Here is a 20,207-nt window from a genome sequence, read left to right as displayed (position 1 = left end):
GGAAGAGTACAGATGTGGTTGACACAGATGTTTTGTTTCCTTGAACCAATTTTTGTTTGTGTGACCTGGAGCAAAAGACTCGAGAAGGACTTTAATAAAATATTAAAGGAGGAATAGAATTTTAATATCATCTAAATAAAATTTTAATTTTGCAGGTAAGAAAACTGGAGCTCAGGAGGAAATGTGGCCTCCGAGGAAATAGTCATAAATCATTTCAGCCCCTAAGAAAGCCCGCAGCCTTGTAGGACAGCACCGTGAATCTGTCTCTAAACTCCCAGAATCACGCTGTGAGGCTGTGAGGACTTTGAAGCCTGCAACAGCGTCTGCTAACGTCTGAACAACTCCTCTTGGGCAGAGTTGCCCCCTTGCCCGCTGCTCCTGCTCCTGTGGAACGCAGACACTGTAACTCTCAGAAGACTTCCTTTTCCTGCTCTTGAGAGGATAACTAATGTAATTTTTTTGGCTTTCGGCCCAAAAATAAGTGAAAGCAAACTGTGCTGGCAGGTGGCTGTCTTGTTCCATGCTTGTCACCACTTTGTCAGATTAGGGAACTTCCACCTCTGACCAGGAAGCCGTGGCCCCTGGGAACTGGGCAACTCAGCAAGAAGCCGCAAGCGCCAGACACACACTCCAGGCAAGATTTCTCTGGTGACCGTCATGTCTTGAAATCGACCCACTTGTATTAATTACACCTTGCTGACCCTCTAGTATAGTTTATATCATACTCAGAAATAGACTATTAATGATTATTAAGTAACTATTATTACACTTTCCTAGTAAGCATGGAGTGTGTAAACACTATGATTTTGAGTGTTTAGGTTTATTAACTGAACTTCCCTGGTGGCTCAGACGGTTAAGCGTCTTCCTACAATGTGGGAGACCTGGGTTTGATCCCTGGGTCGGGAAGATCCCCTGAGGAGGACATGGCAACCCACTCCAGTATTCTTGCCTGGAGAATCCCATGGACGGAGGAACCTGGTGGGCTACAGTCCATGGGATCGCAAAGAGTCGGACAAAACTGAGCAACTTCACTTTCTTTCTTTCAGGTTTATTAACTAACACAGCAGAGGTTTTATTCTGAGTTTTGAATTCTTGATGGAAAAAACCTTGTCACATTGACTACTTCCCAGGAGGCCTGACAGCACATCTGGATGGGGGTCCCTGTGGTGGGGGCAGCGGGGGCTTCAGGGAGGAAGCAGGTGACCCCCGAGTCTGCCTGGGGCACCAGCCCTCATGCCACCCGCCCGAGTGAGGCTCTGCTGTTTATGTTTCAGCCGTCAGTCCCGAAGTCTCAGCTGATCCGCAGAGCTGAGCCTGATGTTTCCTGGCAATGAAGGTCTGGGAGGTCTGCAAGCTGTTTTAATAAGCGGTTCCAGAGAAGATGACCGTGTCCCAGCAGCAATAATCGTGAGGGTCAAACATTCAGAACGTCCCGACTCGCAACCCCTGCTCCTGGGTTTTGGTGAAAAACAAACAAAGCAGACATGAATCCCAAAAGGCAAGAGAACGTGTGATGGGAACAGATAATTCCAGAATCTTCATGGCCTGCTTTATTACTTACTGGTGCTTTCTTATGAGGCATTAAAAATAAATAAATACAAGCTTTTTAAGGCCTTTTGTTAGTGGGACACAATGCAATAGAATTCATGAGCCTAAACTGTTTTTATGTGTGCAGCTGTGAATAATCCAACTGTTCACTGAGAATTATCCAAATGGGTCTTCGAGGTATTTCTTTATAGCAGAAAAATCCAGAGCAACGGGATAATTTAACCACATATTATGTTTTGAAACAACTTGAAAGTTTTTTGTTACCCACCATATAAATGCTGAGCATAGATTACTTTTGCGAATACTGATACAGAGAATTTACTTAACAATCATAAATACGAGAAGATTAATATCTATAATATATAAAGTGAAAGTGAAGTTGCTCAGTCATGTCCGATTCTTTGAGACCCCCATGGACTCTAGCCTACCAGGTTCCTCCATCCAAGGGATTTTCCAGGCAAGAATATTGGGGTGTGTTGCCATTCCCTTCTCCAGGAGATCTTCCCGACCCAGGGATTGAACCCGGGTCTCCTGCATTGTAAGCAGACGCTTTACCGTCTGAGCCACCAGGGAAGTCCATATATATAAAGATGTCTGCAAATAAACAAGAGGAAGATTATGAGTAATCAAGGCAATGATTAGCAAATGCACCAGGGTTTTGGCTGAACTCACAACCAGTGGGTTGGAGGAAAAAGCCCCACCCACTGGCTGAAAGGTGTTTCCCTCTGAGGTCTGAGCAGACACCTGGGATTGTGTCTGCAGGGGATGCTGGCAGGTTTGGGGATGGCTGACATATACTAGACACAGCTGAGGAGTAATCATCTTGAAAATATCAGTAAAATGGATAAATTTATGAAAAAACACAACTGGCCAAAGTTCATTTAACATTTTTAGTTAGTCGCTCAGGCATGTCTGACTCTTTGCAGCCCTATGGACTGTAGCCTGTAAGGCTCCCCTGTCCCTGGAATTCTCAGGCAAGAATACTGGAGTGGACTGCCATCCCACTCTCCAGGGGATCTTCCCGACCCAGGGATCAAAACTGAATCTCTTTCCATTCCATCCCTCTGGGTCGTCCCAGTGCACCAGCCCCAAGCTGATATCTATAATATATAAAGTGAAAGTGAAGTTGCTCAGTCATGTCCGATTCTTTGAGACCCCCATGGACTCTAGCCTACCAGGTTCCTCCATCCAAGGGATTTTCCAGGCAAGAATATTGGGGTGTGTTGCCATTCCCTTCTCCAGGAGATCTTCCCGACCCAGGGATTGAACCCAGGGAGGAGGGAGGAGGGTTCAGGATGGGGAACACATGTATACCTGTGGCGGATTCATTTTGATATTTGGCAAATCTAATACAGTTATGTAAAGTTTAAAAATAAAATAAAATTAAAAAAAATAAAAATAAAAATAAAAAAAAAAAAAAAAAAAAAACTGAATCTCTTGCACTGCAGGAAGATTCTTCATCAACTGAGCCACTAGAGAAGCTCATTTTTAAAGACAATATAAATATCTAATGTAGAAAAATTTAAAGTAATGAATAATCGCCAATGGTTCAGGAGTTAGAAAGTTATGCTCATGAGTTCTTTCAAGATTTCAAGACTTAACCCTGGGAAAGTGAAGTCACTCAGTTGTGTCCGACTCTTTGGGACCCCATGGACTGTAGCCTATCAGGCTCCTCCGTCCATGGGATTTTCCAGGCAAGAGTGCTGGAGTGGATTGCCATTTCCTTCTCCAGGGGATCTTCCTGACCCAGGAATCGAATCTGGGTCTCCCGCATTGCAGGCAGATGCTTTACTGTCTGAGCCACCAGGGGAAACCCACATAAAAGTTCCGGATCCTGCTCCAGGACTGACTCACCCGCGCCCCCACCTTGCCCTGTGAAGTCAGCACAGGACTGACCACAACCATCAGGAGGTGTGTCAGAAGGACAAACCCACCACAGGACGTCTTCAGAGAACCCGGAGCAGAGCCCTCTGCTCTACCAGGAGGCTCAGTACCAGGAAGCCAACAGGGTGCTCCGGGGCCACATTCAGGATAGTGGGATTTATCTGATCGTCTCCAGGGTTCCAAATAGAATCACACCGTACACCTATTCCTGACAGAAAGCCGTCTAAAATCCACCACTGGAATCATACTCAGAGGAAATCCCATCAATAACTGCAAACAACCACAATTGCCTCTGGAAGCTTTGATCGCTTCTCTATCACTGTCTTTCAAACTCCTTCAAGTAGGAGACGTTCAATAAATACACTAAATAAAGGACCCATTGAGAAGACAAAAGATGGTGTTGTGTTGACTTGAGTCGCTGTGTGAGAAAGTGCCTCAGCCCTGTGCCATGCGCCTCATGCGTGAAGGAATTCAGGCCTGATTGACCTTGGCAGCCTATGGCTCGCTCCTTGTTGAAATTAAGACAAAACCCCTCACACAGGCTTGTCTGACCCCAGACTGTGGCTTCTGCACTGGAAAGCTGAGCAAACTGAAGGGGAGGAGGCAGAAGGGCCCGGGGTGTCTGGAGGGCTCCAGCCGGGTTGCAGCCAGGAGTGTCAGAAAGTCCCCGCAGGTGTGATGAGGCTGGACCATCGCCAGCACCAGAGGGTCTTCTGAGAGCCGACGCCAAAGCGGCCCGTCAGGTGAGCGCCAAGGGGATTAGAGATGGCAGGAACCGGGCGGGTTCACCAGAGTTCACGCTTCCACGGGGAGATGGAGCCAGGGTATCCCACCCTCGCACGGGATACGGTCGCTGCAGGCCTCCCGGGACTGTCACCCGATCAGGCAGTGGGGTTACCCAAGCCACCAGGAATAAAAAAGTAGACGCCTCAAAAGAATTTTGAAATCAAGTGCAGTTATAGGGCATTTCATTTGAATTAGCTGACTGTAAAATGTTGAGACTATAAATATATTTTAAAATCTTTAATTCATGTGCAAATTTTAAAATAATTCTAATCTCCCAAGGTTACAAAGCCATGTGATTTTCAAAGTTGTTGGAATTTGTATATTGAGAATATTTTCAGAAAAAATATATACCTAGAGTCACTTTTTCAGTTATTACAAATTCAACCACAATAAAAGATTAAAATTTTATAGTCCAGTGTTCCCAGCAGGATGTTCAGGAAGGTGTGAGACAGGAAGCAGAAAAGGTAAGTTTCTTTTTATGAAATGTTTACTGATTATCTCATGCCTTAAATAAAGTAAAAACTCTATAAAACTTCAATTACAAATTATTGATGCTTTAGTTTGTAACTAGCTTTAAAATTCTAGGAACTAGGTTATATATTGTATCTTTCATCTATTAAATCTATATTTTATATATACAAATGTATATAGATCATTTTTCAGTGTAGCTATAATTCTGCATCTCTGGTCCCCTTAACAATAAACTTCCCTAAGAAAACTTGCTTACCTCCTGCTTATGCTTTTAAAATGTCTTTATGGACTATTTGTGACTTGGAGAATTAGCATAAAATAATATTGTAATGGCTTTGCACCGATAGCATATTATTTCTTTGACCAAGAGCAGATGATTTTTCAACACACCCCTCATCTATTAACAAATTGTTTTCCATAATAACCAGCAGACAAAATAAATAATAATAGGAAAGAAATGCAGCATTTTCTTTCCTATTTTTAAGTTGATGGCCTCAGTTTTTAAAATGACCGGCCTCAGGTTGATGTTTGCCTCTTCTCGTGTGTGTCACACACACAAACCCCTAATAAAATAGGGATTGGCTGCTTGTGACAGGGAGACGAGCGGTTTTCTGGTTCAGTGGCTCTTGTGAGATGCTTCCATGCTAATACATGCGGTGGTAGGAATTTACTTAACTGCTGTAAGCAAACCCAGGAATGCTTGTTCCCCTACTACGTGCCTGAGGGAAATCTGTGATAAGGAAAACAGGCAGAGTTCTTACACTCCTGGAACTCAGTCTCCTAGGAGGAAAACCCATCAGCAACTAAATACAACCTGATTGTGACTATGCAAAATCGTCTTTATACTAATAATTAAACAGTATTTATCCTCAAACCATACTGGAAACTTTTACTAGAAATAAACATCTGATTATTAGAAATATAAGTAATATGGTATTATGGTTATCAAATATGGTTATCAAACTGTTTATAATTAAACAGTATTTATCCTCAAACCATACTGGAAACTTTTACTAGAAATAAATATCTGATTATTAGAAATATAAGTAATACGGTATTATGGTTATCAAATAAAATTCAGCAAAATGACTTCATATTTAGAGCTGTAACTCTCAGGTTTGGAAGTGGCAAAAAAAATAGTTTGTCTAAAAGAGATGTTTTAGAATAGCACTCCATTAAAACTAAGGTATGAATGGCATTGAGGCATGTAAAATATCATGTATGAAACGAGTTGCCAGTCCAGGTTCGATGCATGATACTGGATGCTTGGGGCTGGTGCACTGGGATGACCCAGAGGGATGGAATGGGGAGGGAGGAGGGAGGAGGGTTCAGGATGGGGAACACATGTATACCTGTGGCGGATTCATTTTGATATTTGGCAAAACTAATACAGTTATGTAAAGTTTAAAAATAAAATAAAATTAAAAAAAAAACTAAGGTATGAAAAATATGTAGAGAAATGATTAGAGAATAAACACAAATAAACCCAGAACAAATCATAAAAACTTGATGCTGCTAAGTCGCTTCAGTTGTGTCCGACTCTGTGCGACCCCGTAGACGGCAGCCCACCAGGCCCCGCTGTCCCTGGGATTCTCCAGGCAAGAACACTGGAGTGGGTTGCCATTTCCTCCTCCAATGCATGAAAGTGAAAAGTGAAAGTGAAGTCGCTCAGTCGTGTCCGACTCTTAGTGACCCCATGGACTGCAGCCTACCAGGCTCCTCCGTCCATGGGATTTTCCAGGCAAGAGTACAGAATATGTATTGCTTAAAAGAAAACAAAGGAAAAATGCTTGTTTACATATACACATTGGAGAGACAACTCAGCTTCTGTAGTCCATGATGTTTATGTTAAGGGTTTTTCATTTTGTTTTTGTTTTTTTTCCCAATAACAGTGAAGAGCATCTTTATTGGGTAGAAGGTGTAATCTATGAAGAAGGCAGGATCACAGGCTTTGAGGTCAAGCAGGCATCACGTGAGCATTCGCAGTCTCTTTCCATGTGCACAGGCAAACCTGCTGAACCATTGCTTATAAGTTTGGGTGCCTTCAGTAGGTCCAGGATTGCTAAAACTGATTTTAAAAAATTCCCTGCTATTTACTCCAAGTGGGAACCTACATTTTAAGGTGCTAGATTTTCTCATTTCAAACACTATAAGATTAGAAATATTGGTTTGGTTTGCTTGGATTTTAAGAAAATTGAAAGCACAGAAAATATCTTCATTTCCTAACTGTAGAGTGGGGAGGGGGTTGTGGGAGAGAAGAAAAGGAAATCAATTTATTTAAGAGGGAAATGCATAAAACAAATACTTTTGTTAGGGACGGAATTTTAAATTATGATAATTTGGTATCTTGAAATCTTGAAGGATCCAATCAGGATAACTTAGTTTCTTTAAGAAAAAATAATACCTAACTGATAATAAAATATTACGGCTCTCTGCAAAGGATATAATGCAATATATTTTTCCATTCTCCTGTAATGGTCCCTGACATTTCCAGTGTTTCTCTTTTACAAATAACCTGGCCATGAAGATGATTCTACGTCCGCTTGGGATTTGTGTGATAAATTCCTCAAGGTGCAGCCGTGGGGGGGATGGGCAGATGTTCACCGTGTTCACTAGTTTTAAGCGGCTGTCTCAGGTGTTGGGCGGAAGCTTCCCTGGAGGCTCAGTAATAAAGTCTGCCTGCAAAGCAGGAGACTCGGATTCAATCCCTGGGTTGGAAGATCCCCTGGAGGAGGAAATGGCAACCCACTCTGGTATTCTTGCCTGGGAAATCCCATGAACAGAGGAGCCTGGTGGGCTACAGTCCACGGGGTTGGAAAGAGTCAGACACGATTTAGTGACTAAACAATAAAAACAGGTGTTTGGGACGTTTACCCTCAACGCAACACTTCATGATCTCATGTGACTTTAGACACTGACCAGAATGTGGTATTTCCAGACTGTGTATTTTTTAACCACTTGGTGAATGTAAGTGGTATCACAGAGTTTTATTCTGCACCATCCTGATTACTGGTGAGGTTATCTTTATTTCAGTATACTTATCATTATACTCATTGGAAGGACTGATGTTGAAGCTGAAGCTCCAGTATTTTGGTTACCTAATGTGAATAGCTGACTCACTGGAAAAATCCCTGCTGCTGGGAATGACTGAGGGCAGAAGAGGGTGTCAGAGGATGAGATGGCTGGATGGTATCACCAATGCAATGGACATGAACCTCGGCAAAACTCAGGAGATGGTGAGGGACAGGGAGGCCTGGCACGCTGCGGCCCATGGGGTCGCAAAGACTTGGATACGGCTGGGCAACTGAACAACAAAACCATTCTAACTATCATAGCACCTTGATACCGAGCAGGAAATGTCATCACTCCACTTTTTAATTTTGTTTATAAGTTTTTAGGTGCCATTTTCAAGGTCCATGTGAAAACCTGTTGGAATTTTTATTAGAACCAGAGAGAATTTGTAATTCGTTTGTAAGCAGAAGGCATCTTGTTGCTAATAGGTGTTCCTATCCATGAATGTTATATATGAATCCCTGATTGTTCTATAATTTCACTCAATAAAAAGTGGTAGTTTTCTTTATTATAATCTCTTGGTTTTACTGAGTAAACAAACATATCATCTTCAAAGAGTAATAGGATTTTTTTAAAATCTTTACAGCTTTTATTTGTCTTCTTGGACTTTTATCTAAAAATAGTACAAAGTAGACATTACTTTGCCAACAAAGGTCCATATAGTCAAAGCTATGGTTTTCCCAGTAGTCATGTATGGATGTGAGAGTTGGACCATAAAGAAAGCTGAGCATCGAAGAACTGATGCCTTTGAATTGTGGTGTTGGAGAAGACTCTTGAAAGTCCCTTGGACTGCAAGGAGATCAAACTAGTCAATCCTAAAGGAAATCAGTCCTGAATATTTATTGGAAGGACTGATGCTAAAGCTGAAGCTCCAATACTTTGGCCACCTGATGTAAAGAACTGACTCCTTAGAAAAGACCCTGATGCTGGGAAAGATTGAAGGCAAGAGGAGAAGGGGGCGACAGAGGATGAGATTGTTGGATGGCATCACTGACTCAATGGACATGAGTTTGAGCAAGCCCAGGAGTTGGTGATGGACAGGGAGGCCTGGCGTGCTGCAGTCCATGGTCACAAAGAGTTGGACACGACTGAGTGAACTGAACTGATATGTATAATTCTACATTTCTTCATTTTCCATTTCAAATGCAAAAAAGTTCAAAAGTGAATCCCAACAAGATGTTCTACCAGCTTCCCTTCGTGTGAGGCTCCGGCACGTGTTCCCAGACACAGATGGATGTTTATATGCCTTTGACTGTCGAGTGCCTGCAGTTCCTTCCAGGAGGGAGTGAGGCCCAGTGAGATGGAGGGAGGCAGCGGAGAGCGTGGGAGGCGAACATCCCCAGGAGCCAAGGGCGCACTTCCCGTGCAACCTGCCGTCCTGCTTACCTGCTTACCTGTTTACCGCCCAGTCCCCGCAGTCGGGTTTCGACCTCAGCGATTTCCTGATAAAACTGTCTCCCCCACTACAGTTCACACTGATATCCTCAATATATTTTACTTTGTTTTTGTTGTTGCTGTTCAGTGGCTAACTTTAATTCCATTCTGTTTTGGTTGCCTGACCTCAGGATTGTATTGTGTCCCTGGTTCCAAGTCTTGAGTCTTTCTATTTGTTTCTACTCACATTTTTAGAACCTGCTGAATTAAATGTCAAGCTAGTTGCCTTTGTCTCCCTCTCAGTGTTGTGTGAATGAGTCTGTTTTCTGGCAAATGCAGTGTGAGGTTTACGCAGGCCGTAATTAAGGAAAAATGGTGCCCTGAACGCACACGTCTGGGTCATAAGTAGTCCCACCCTCCCCTTTCCTGCACCCCTTCCTAAAGGGTCCAGGTCTCCTCTGATATATGAGGTGGTGCTGAACATTTATTACAACAAGAGCAAAATACATACCAAACACCTCACTATAGTAACTGCAGAGGATTGAGATTAACTGTTTAGATGAAATACCATGAAACATTACATTTAAAATCAATTATATTTGTATTACTAAGACTTCAAATCTGCTACCTTAAACGTCTGTCATTGACACAGTCAATGTGCTATTGTAAGTAAACTGAATTTTAAAGAATCACAACCTTACATTTATGTATTTCACAATGACTAAAATCCCTGTTACTTTATGAAATTTGTTTTAATTATTTTATGAATATAAAGAGCTTTATAATCCTATTCTTAAATTCTATGTTTAGCTTACTATTTAAAATGACAATTTTAGCTGTAGATGAATGTAGTTTTGCTTCACAAAATTAAAGATCTTAGAAATATTTCCTCATATCTACCACTTGGCCTTTTCCTACTACATGTATGATATTTGTGTGTTTCATGTAATATGTACACATGTATTTAAAATAAAGCCAAAGAAATCACACTTTTCTTAGCAGCTGTTACTAGTTTTCAAACCTCTCAGCTCCGTGGGGTGTTTTTCACAATTAATGCTATGATTGGGATTAAGGCAAGGATTTTCCCGACTGATGGATGAATGGTCTTGTTGGAATGAAGAGTCTGAGAGAAGAAAGTCAGACAAAATGTGGCTGATGGTCTTTCCAGCAAAGCCTAAGTCCTTTATCCTGGAGGCCAAGGTGAGGTGCTGGCCCCCCACGCCCCAGGCTTCCATGTGCCCGCAGGATGCAGCCATTCCCGCAGGAGTGAAAGCCAGGCAGATGTGGGGGCTTCGGAAGTGGATGGTGGGGGTGCAGGCCACCTGGGGTCTGATCAGGCGCCTGGCTGGGTTGGGGACTCTAAGAGCTTCCAGGCGCCCAGGAGTGGCAGGAACTGCTGGTTGTAGGACCCCACAGGGTCAGGCATCCACATTCAGGGCCTCGTTCCCACCCCGATCTCTCAGGAAGTACCTTCATTACAGGGGGTCTCCCCTCAGAGAAGACGGGGACTCGTGACGCTCAGGTCTCTGCAGGTCTCTCCTAGGGGCTGGCTGTCGACGGGGCGGGAGGAAGCACCAGGTTTCAGGGAAATGAAACAGCTCTGCCCAATGACCCTTCATCCCCGGGTGGTGAGCCCACCTGGGGGCTCTTATGTTCTGGAGGGAGAGGAGCCGCTCTCTCTACACGAGGCCCGTGGCATCATCACTCTGAGAAGAGTTGGGGAGAAGGGAACTCAACTGAGCTGTGTGTTTTATCACTAAGGAGGCAGGATTAGGCAGGAGGCCCTTTCATCTAGAGGAGACTCTATGACCAAGGCTGAGGGTGAGAAAGACCAGGCAGCTGTCTGGGGACTCGTGCCAATGGGCTGAGGGAGGTGGGGGTTCCCAGACTCAAAGAGCCCTAGGAGGCTGAACAACTGATGATTGAAATAAAGAAGCAGAGTGTGTGGCGGTCACCAGACCTGGAGGTGGTGACAGAGCTGAAAAGTGACCAGGGAATGCCTGAGGGGGGGAACGCTTGCAGGAGAGAGTTTCACAGAGGAAACAAAGGAAGAAATCAGAAAACTTCAAACTTGGACCCAAGAGGAGAGAACCGTCTGCCGGAGCAGTGGTGTGAGAGAGAAAGGAGTAGAGACTGCGGTAGAGACTGGAGTAGAGACCCCAGTAGAGACTGGAGTAGAGACGGAGTAGAGACTGGAGTAGAGACAGGAGTAGAGACTGTGGGAGAGACTGGGGGAGAGACAGGAGCAGAGACGGGGTAGAGACTGGAGTAGAGACAGAGTAGAGACTGGGGTAGAGACTAGAGTAAGAGTAGAGATGGCATAGAGACTGGAGTAGAGACAGGAGTAGAGACTGTGGAAGTGACAGGGGTAGAGACTGGGGTAGAGACAGAGTAGAGACTGGAGTAGAGACAGGGTAGAGACTGGGGTAGAGACTGGAGTAGAGACAGGAGTAGAGACTGGGGTAGAGACAGAGTAGAGACTGGAGTAGAGACAGGAGTAGAGACTGGGGTAGTGACAGGGGTAGAGACTGGGGTAGAGACAGAGTAGAGACTGGGGTAGAGACTAGAGTAAGAGTAGAGATGGCATAGAGACTGGAGTAGAGACAGGAGTAGAGACTGTGGAAGTGACAGGGGTAGAGACTGGGGTAGAGACAGAGTAGAGACTGGAGTAGAGACAGGGTAGAGACTGGGGTAGAGACTGGAGTAGAGACAGGAGTAGAGACTGGGGTAGAGACAGAGTAGAGACTGGAGTAGAGACAGGAGTAGACACTGGGGTAGTGACAGGGGTAGAGACTGGGGTAGAGACAGAGTAGAGACTGGAGTAGAGACAGGGTAGAGACTGGGGTAGAGACTGGAGTAGAGACAGGAGTAGAAACTGGGGTAGTGACAGGGGTAGAGACTGGAGTAGAGACGGGGTAGAGACTGGAGTAGAGACAGGGTAGAGACTGGAGTAGAGATGGAGTAGAGACTGGGGTAGAGACTGGAGTAGAGACTGGAGTAGTGACAAGGGTAGAGACTGGGGTAGAGACTGGAGTAGAGACAGGGTAGAGACTGGAGTAGAGACGGAGTACAGACTGGGGTAGAGACTGGAGTAGTGACGGGGTAGAGACTGGGGTAGAGACGGAGTAGAGACTGGAGTAGAGACAGAGTAGAGACTGGGGTAGTGACAGGGGTAGAGACTGGGGTAGAGATGGAGTAGAGACTGGAGTAGAGATGGGGTAGAGACTGGAGTAGAGACTGGGGTAGAAACTAGAGTAAGAGTAGAGATGGCATAGAGACTGGAGTAGAGACAGGAGTAGAGACTGTGGAAGTGACAGGGGTAGAGACTGGGGTAGAGACAGGAGTAGAGATGGAGTATCGACTGGAAAAGAGACGGGGTAGAGACTGGAGTAGAGATGGAGTAGTGACAGGTGTAGAGACTGGGGTAGAGATGGAGTAGAGACTGGAATAGAGACAGGGTAGAGACTGGAATAGAGATGGAGTAGTGACAGGGTAGAGACTGGGGTAGAGACGGAGTAGAGACTGGAATAGAGAGAGAGTAGAGACTGGGGTAGTGACCGGGGTAGAGACTGGGGTAGAGATGGAGTAGAGATGGAGTAGAGACAGAGTAGAGACTGGAGTAGAGATGGAGTAGAGATTGGCGTAGAGATGGAGTAGAGACTGGGGTAGTGACAGGGGTAGAGACTGGGGTAGAGACTGGAGTACAGACGGAGTAGAGACCAGAGTAGAGACTGGGGTAGTAACAGGGTAGAGACGGAGTAGAGACTGGAGTAGAGATGGAGTAGAGACTCGAGTAGAGACAGAGTAGAGACCAGAGTAGAGATGGAGTAGAGACCCGAGTAGAGACGGAGTAGAGACCGAGTAGAGATGGAGTAGAGACAGAGTAGAGACGGAGTAGAGACCAGAGTAGGGACGGAGTAGAGACTGGAGTAGAGACAGAGTAGAGACTGGAGTAGAGACAGGAGTAGAGACCAGAGTAGCGACGGAGTAGAGACAGGAGTAGAGACCAGAGTAGAGATGGAGCAGACACTGGAGTAGAGATGGAGTAGAGACGGAGTAGAGACCAGAGTAGAGATGGAGTAGAGACTGGAGTAGAGACAGAGTAGAGACTGGAGTAGAGACCGGAGTAGAGACAGGGGTAGAGACCAGAGTAGAGATGGAGTAGAGACTGGAGTAGAGAGGGAGTAGAGACGGAGAAGAGACCGGAGTAGAGACAGGAGTAGAGACTGGGGTAGTGACAGGGGTAGAGACGGAGTAGAGACTGGAGTAGAGATGGGGTAGAGACTGGAGTAGAGACAGAGTAGAGACTGGAGTAGAGACGGAGTAGAGACCGGAGTAGAGACGGAATAGAGACCAGAGTAGAGATGGATAGAGACTGGAGCAGAGACGGAGTAGAGACCGGAGTAGAGACTGGAGTAGAGACAGAGTAGAGACTGGAGTAGAGACAGGAGTAGAGACCGGAGTAGAGATGGAGTAGAGACAGGAGTAGAGACCAGAGTAGAGATGGAGTAGAGACTGGAGTAGAGACTGGAGTAGAGATGGAGTAGAGACTGTAGTAGAGACTGGAGTAGAGTGTGGAGTAGAGACAGAGTAGAGACTGGAGTAGAGAGGGAGTAGAGACTGGAGTAGAGACAGGAGTAGAGACTGGGGTAGTGACAGGGGTAGAGACTGGAGTAGAGACGGAGTAGAGACAGGAGTAGAGGCCGGGATAGAGACGGAATAGAGACTGGAGTAGAGACGGGGTAGAGACTGGGGTAGAGACTAGAGTAAGAGTAGAGATGGCATAGAGACTGGAGTAGAGACAGGAGTAGAGACTGTGGAAGTGACAGGGGTAGAGACTGGGGTAGAGACTGGAGTAGAGACAGGAGTAGAGATGGGTAGTGACAGGGGTAGAGACTGGAGTAGAGACGGAGTAGAGACAGGAGTAGACCCCGGGATAGAGACGGAATAGAGACTGGAGTAGAGACGGGGTAGAGACTGGGGTAGAGACTAGAGTAAGAGTAGAGATGGCATAGAGACTGGAGTAGAGACAGGAGTAGAGACTGTGGAAGTGACAGGGGTAGAGACTGGGGTAGAGACAGGAGTAGAGATGGGTAGTGACAGGGGTAGAGACTGGAGTAGAGATGGAGTAGAGACAGGAGTAGAGACTGAATAGAGATGGAGTAGAGACTATGGTAGAGACTGGAGTAGAGACAGGAGTAGAGACTGGAGTAGAGACGGGGTAGAGACTGGGGTAGAGATGGAGTAGAGACTGGAGTAGAGACTAGGGTAGTGACAGGGGTAGAGACTGGGGTAGAGACAGAGTAGAGACAGGAGTAGAGACTGGGGTACTGACAGGAGTAGAGACAGAGTAGAGACGGGGTAGAGACTGGAGTAGAGATGGAATAGAGACTGAGGTAGAGACTACAGTAGAGACTGGAGTAGAGATGGAGTAGAGACTGGGGTAGAGACTAGAGTAAGAGTAGAGATGGCATAGGGACTGGAGTAGAGACAGGAGTAGAGACTGTGGAAGTGACGGGGTAGAGACTGGAGTAGAGACAGGAGTAGAGACTGGGGTAGTGACAGGGGTAGAGACTGGAGTAGAGACAGGAGTATAGACTGGGGTAGAGACTGGGGTAGAGACTGGAGTAGAGACAGGAGTAGAGATGGAGTAGAGACTGGAGTAGAGACAGGGTAGAGACTAGAGTAGAGTTGGAGTAGTGACAGGTGTAGAGACTGGGGTAGAGATGGACTAGAGACTGGAGTAGAGATGGAGTAGAGACCGGAGTAGAGATGGAGTAGAGACAGGAGTAGAGACCAGAGTAGAGATGGAGTAGAGACTGTAGTAGAGACTGGAGTAGAGTGTGGAGTAGAGACAGAGTAGAGACTGGAGTAGAGTCTGGAGTAGAGATGGAGTAGAGTTGGGGTACAGACTGGAGTAGAGAAAGGAATAGAGACTGGAGTAGAGAGGAAGTAGAGACTGGAGTAGAGACCGAGTAGAGACTGGAGTGGTTGGTGCTCCCTCTGGGTCCACCCGGCCTGATCACTGGGTCGGCTGAGGGGGGCTTCCCCAGCGCACCCCCATCTGCCCCTGGCCGTCGGACTCCCACCCGCTTGCTCTCCAGCGGCCCCTCCACGTGTCTGTGTTGTCACGACTTCGTCCTCGTGGCTGCACCTTTCCTCCTTTCTGCTGGGACAGAAACCCGGGTCCCTTCATCCTAGAAGACCTTCCAAGAAAGACTCTGAAATCACCGAACAGAGGAGAAGGAGCGGAATGACCTGAATCACGAAATTCAACCTCAGGGATTTTAAAGCGAACTCGACCCTGAAGAAAGCCTTACCTCAAGGTGAACAGAGGAGACCGTCTCGTGTGGTCGATGGAGACCGTGGCGCTCACCAGCAGTGGCGGCTGAGACAGGCTTGGCTGCCTGCAGGGGCCTCCCCGATCTTTTCCGGGCAAGTGGGACGCTGCCCCGGGTTTCTGCAACTTCACCCTCGCCCGTTAGGGTGGGGACGCCCGCCTGGAGCCTTGAGGCGGGGGCCGGGGGACGGCCTTCCGGTCAGCCGCGGCAGGGGCGGCTGGAAGGGGCGAGAGCCGGGCCGAGCCCGCAGGCCCGCGGGGGACGCGTCACGCGAAGCCTGCAGCGCCGCCTGCTGGCCGCGCTCCGAACGACCGCCGCTCTGGCTTCCGCAGAGGAGCCGGGCTCGGGGCCCAAGTCCCGCAAGGCGGGAGCCGCGGGGCGCCCGCCGGGTCGGCAGGTCTTCCCTTCAGGTGAGTCTCAGAAGATGCTCCGAGAGCGGCTTCGGCCCAGACACCTGCCTGAGCATCGCAGCCCTGCGGGGCCCTGGGAGAGCCAATCCCTCAAAACCCAGAACCGAGCCCTTGGTGCGCCTGGGCCCACGGGGTCTTGCAGCGCAGGCCTCCTGTGCTTGAGCTGGGGAAACGCAGAGGGAGCTCCAGCGCGATGAGCCTGGAGCACCAACCCAGCGCGGTGAGCCTGGAGCACCAACCCAGCGCAGAGCTGCGCGGCTCCGGCTGACCTCACGGCCGGGCCGGGCTGCGCCCTGACGGTCCAGCCAGGGAGAAGCCGCCATTCTGACTGCAGCCTCCCGGCTCAGGGCTCAACTAGAGGTTACGCCTATGTGTGGTTGCTGCGAAAGCGAGCTTAAAAATGTCATTTCTAGAGACAGGTATCAGTGTCTTTCAATACCCAGCACAGCAGCCGTGCTTGGGGTCTGGGTTGACTGGGTTTCTTCCTGCCGGCCCTTGGGTTACCAGGTCTGGGCCCCAGTCAAGATGGTTGACATTCCTGTTGTTTCAAGTAAATTACCAGATATGTGCTGATAGGAATCACAGTAGTTTCAGTGATGAAATTGTGAAACAGCTCAATGAACTTTTTTTTACCCCACCAAATCTCTTTGCTTTAAATTTCTCACACACTGCCCTCTTTTTTCCCCAGAAACACAGCTGTCTTTTTCTTCCTCTCACTGGACCGCAGCCGTGTGCAGCAGCTCCCTGAGGGCAGGATTGCCTGCTCTGTCCACCCTCTGAGCCAGCGTCTGGTGCGGCACTGACCCGGTGACCACACCGTAGGGATTACTGGTGCATGCATCAACATGCATCAACAGCTAAATGAAATGAAACAGCTTGCTGTATTTTCCCCTCTGACACCAAATTCCAGGCAGTAGGGCTCTTCCTCACAGCAAGCAGATCAACATAATCTGACACTGGCTGCCTAGAGTAACCGGGGGCGAAGGGTTCGGGCCACAAGACGGCCCCCTTCCTTAGCTGCCACTGGGCTTCCAGGTCATCTCCTGGGCTTCCCACTACCAGGCAGGGCTCCGGCTCTACTGGGGCCTTTGCCAGGCACCCGGGGGTGAAATTAGCACATCACAGTGCTACACCAGGTCCCTACAGTGGTAAAGGTAACTGGGAAATCTTGACCATTATATGTGCGAATGAAAAATGCTGCTGCCGCGTCAGTACACAAAGGAGGCTGCAGACATCGAGCCCCGAAAGCCCCCGAAGGTGAGGCCTAAGGAGACTCAGGGTGGAGAGGGAATGCCCCCATCAACCGTCAGTCACCCTGGGGGTCCCAGGATGTGCAGACACAGGCCATTGGGCCCTGGCAGCCGGGGTGCAGGTCGAAAGAAAGGTGTCAGTGAGCCCAGGCTTCGCACCTTTCCACACATAGAAAAGGGCCAAACTCCTTAACTAGAGATGTCTCGCTTCCTTTTGTGAATAGTGATCTTTTGATGTTGCGACTAGCTGGTCTCTGTTGCAAAAACTCCTATAGATCCTGGCTCCCCCCTCACCTCTTCAGAGCCATCCCTCAGAACCATCTGAGAGGCTGTGTCCAGGGCTCAAGTCCTCAGTTTTGTCCTCCGAATAAAGCATCATTCTCAGCGTTAAGGCTGTGCATTTTTTTCAGTCGACATACATATGCACATATTTGTATAATAAACACACTCATTGGAAAAGACTCTGAGGCTGGGAAAGATTGCAGGCAAAAGGAGAAGGGGCAGCAGAGGACAAGATGGTTGGATGGCATCACCGACTCGATGAGCAAACTTCCAGAGATATTGTAAGACAGAGGAGCCTGGTGTGCTGCAGTCCATGGGGTCTCAGAGTCGGACACGACTCAGTGACTGAACGACAACAATGCATAACGGCAGGTCTACAAGTTATAACTGATATTCTTTTCTAATATAGATTTTGCAATAAAAAAAAAGTAAAGAAAAAGAGGAACTCTGAGCGGAGCAGGGGCCCAGGCACTTCAGAGGCGCTGATGGTGAGGCTGCTCCTCCTCTGCCCGTCTGCCAGGTCCCGCAGGATCCGCAGGTGGGGCTGCGTTCACTGGTCAGTGGGCTCGAGACTGTGCAGGTCACACTTCCTGGCAACCCCTGCTCACATCGATGAGGTAATATTTTCTAAAGGACTCTGAAATGCATCTTTAATGAATTAAGTACAACACACCTGCAGACGATTGAAGTAACACATACCTTTAGATGCAACCTCGAGCTCTCAGAAACCACACATTGTTATGGGAATCAATACCCTGGTCGTTTTGTATTCCCGAAATACGGGCTTTGTGCCAAGCACATCTGTCTTGGTAGAAACAAAATCATTTTCTCCAATTTTCATGCCATTGCCTTTGCTAAAATACCCTTTTGAATGTATAGTTCAGTGCAAACATCTTTTTTTCTGTAGACTTCATACTTCTATAGGACCATCCAGAAAACAAATTGGAAGAATTACTTTAATTCTTTGGTAAATATTTACTGGACACAACTCCAGGTGCCATGGAAATGTATGTATATGCCACATATACATAATGACACAAGTCCTGGATCTTAACTAAAAAGCACTTTCTATTTGAGTTTTTGTATAATCTGATCCATTCCTTCATGGAAATTATTACCTGGTTAGATAATATACAAGCATTTAAAGAGATGATTAAAATCAAAATAACATGTGCTAGCGTTTGGTAAGTAATGCCAATGTGCTACACCCCAAATAAAATGTACGTGTTCCATGATGTTCCCTAATTTTTGCTGAAACAAGATGGGTGGGTATCAGCCATTCCTTTTCCCAGCTGAAACTTAGGCCCAGACAAGTCACCTCTGAGAGATGGCCCAGCTTCAGGAGGAGCATCAGCAGTTTGGTGGGGGGGTGAAGGCAGAGGGGCAGGCAGGCGGCATTTAACCTAAGATTTAAAGACCCAGGATGTAGTGAGTGTGGAAGGGTTCTGTTGGATCCTGTCAGGTCTGGCTTGGTGCTGCCTGGGTCAGCCTGAGGGACTCGAGCCCTGGCCTGGCCACCTGCAGTGCCCTGGCCTGCATCCCTGCAGAGATCTCGGCATCTGTCCCAGGGGAGCCCGGCCTCGGGAAGCTGCAGCTGGAGCCCCCGGGCCCCACGGGCCTCCCTTCATGGACCAGCCTGTTGCCATGGGAGCAGGAGCAGTGATGACACCTCACAGCTTCCCGTTGACGGCGGGTGTTTCCTCCTCGGTCCCCTGTGGCTGCAGGGAGGGTCTGCGTCCATGGCCCTCACGTGGACAGGGAGGGGAGCGGGCCCTCTCCCTCTAGGTCGTGATTGTGAGACTGTCCAGGGGGCCGACCAGACAGCCGACCCCCAAAGGCTGGACTGTGCACCGAGGGTGTCACCCTGCACCCGCCTCCCGCAGCCTGGAGGCGCGGCGTACCCGGCGCCCCAGGTCCTGTGGACGGCCATCAGGCAGTGAGCCCAGGGAGAGTCTTCCTCTCTGGGCACCATCCGCAGAGGCTGCAGGGAGGACAGCTTCCCAACACGGCTGCTTTCCCGTCTTCCCTGCTCTGAGCCCATTAGATGTTCGCGTGATACCAAATCATGGGAAACATTAAGTGTTCGGACGATTTGTTTACACGGGTGAATGCAATCGAATCGATAGCAGTTGTGCCCAGAGTCTGGGGAGTGATTTTCTGGAAAGGATTCTGAAATTTCTGCCGCCCGGGGGGGTGGGCGTTGTCAGGCCGTGTGATGAAGTGTGGGTCAATTAGAGAGCGCAGTGCTCTAAATCAGTGCCACATGACGGTCTGCTTGGGCCGCTGAGCAGCCCATGGTTCTTAAAGAGCCTTGACAAATGGGACTTAGAGGCCTGTTTCCCCTGCCTCGGGCCCAGGTTGAAAAGATGATTCTGCAGAGTCCAGATTTAACACCGGTCATGCTTTGGCCCTGGGACTGCAATGGGTTTAGCTTCTCAGGGGTCCACCACCCACTCCATGTGGTACCAAGTGACCACGGGAGCTGGTTCTGTTCCCTTCAAACTGCTCCCAGCAAAGAACCTGGCAGTGTCGACAGAAAACCAGGGCTGAGCTAAATAACTGTGGGGAAAGAGCAAATTAGCCAAGATGGTTGGGCTCTCTTGCCCCACGATCTGTCAATGTGGTTCTGTAACAGCTGGGATCACTCACAGCGCTTGCGTGTGCATTGCCGTGTACCCCTTCGGCCACGGCCACGTCTGCCCTGTAAGCATATAAAAGCTCCACTGAAAAGCCCCTGAAGCTGCGTTAGGTCTGTGTCCACCGAGTCAGCCCTGAGAGGAGGGAACGCA

The 20,207-nt window shown here is 47.9% G+C and overlaps 1 long non-coding RNA gene across 1 annotated transcript; it reads right to left on the bottom strand.

Annotated features, from left to right (window-relative positions):
* Positions 1 to 1,051: 1,051 nt before the first annotated feature.
* On the bottom strand, positions 1,052 to 15,727 carry LOC129651804 (uncharacterized). The gene is made up of 3 exons (XR_008714324.1): positions 15,456 to 15,727; positions 1,977 to 2,142; positions 1,052 to 1,452 (listed from the first exon to the last, which is right to left on the bottom strand). It is a non-coding gene; the product is annotated as an uncharacterized LOC129651804 (long non-coding RNA).
* Between the last annotated feature and the right edge of the window lie 4,480 nt (positions 15,728 to 20,207).

This window comes from Bubalus kerabau, chromosome 4 (genome assembly GCF_029407905.1).
Source record: "Bubalus kerabau isolate K-KA32 ecotype Philippines breed swamp buffalo chromosome 4, PCC_UOA_SB_1v2, whole genome shotgun sequence".
Taxonomy (NCBI): domain Eukaryota; kingdom Metazoa; phylum Chordata; class Mammalia; order Artiodactyla; family Bovidae; genus Bubalus; species Bubalus kerabau.
The sequence above is the reverse complement of the archived record's forward strand: the minus strand, read 5'-3'. Positions and strand labels throughout refer to the sequence as shown.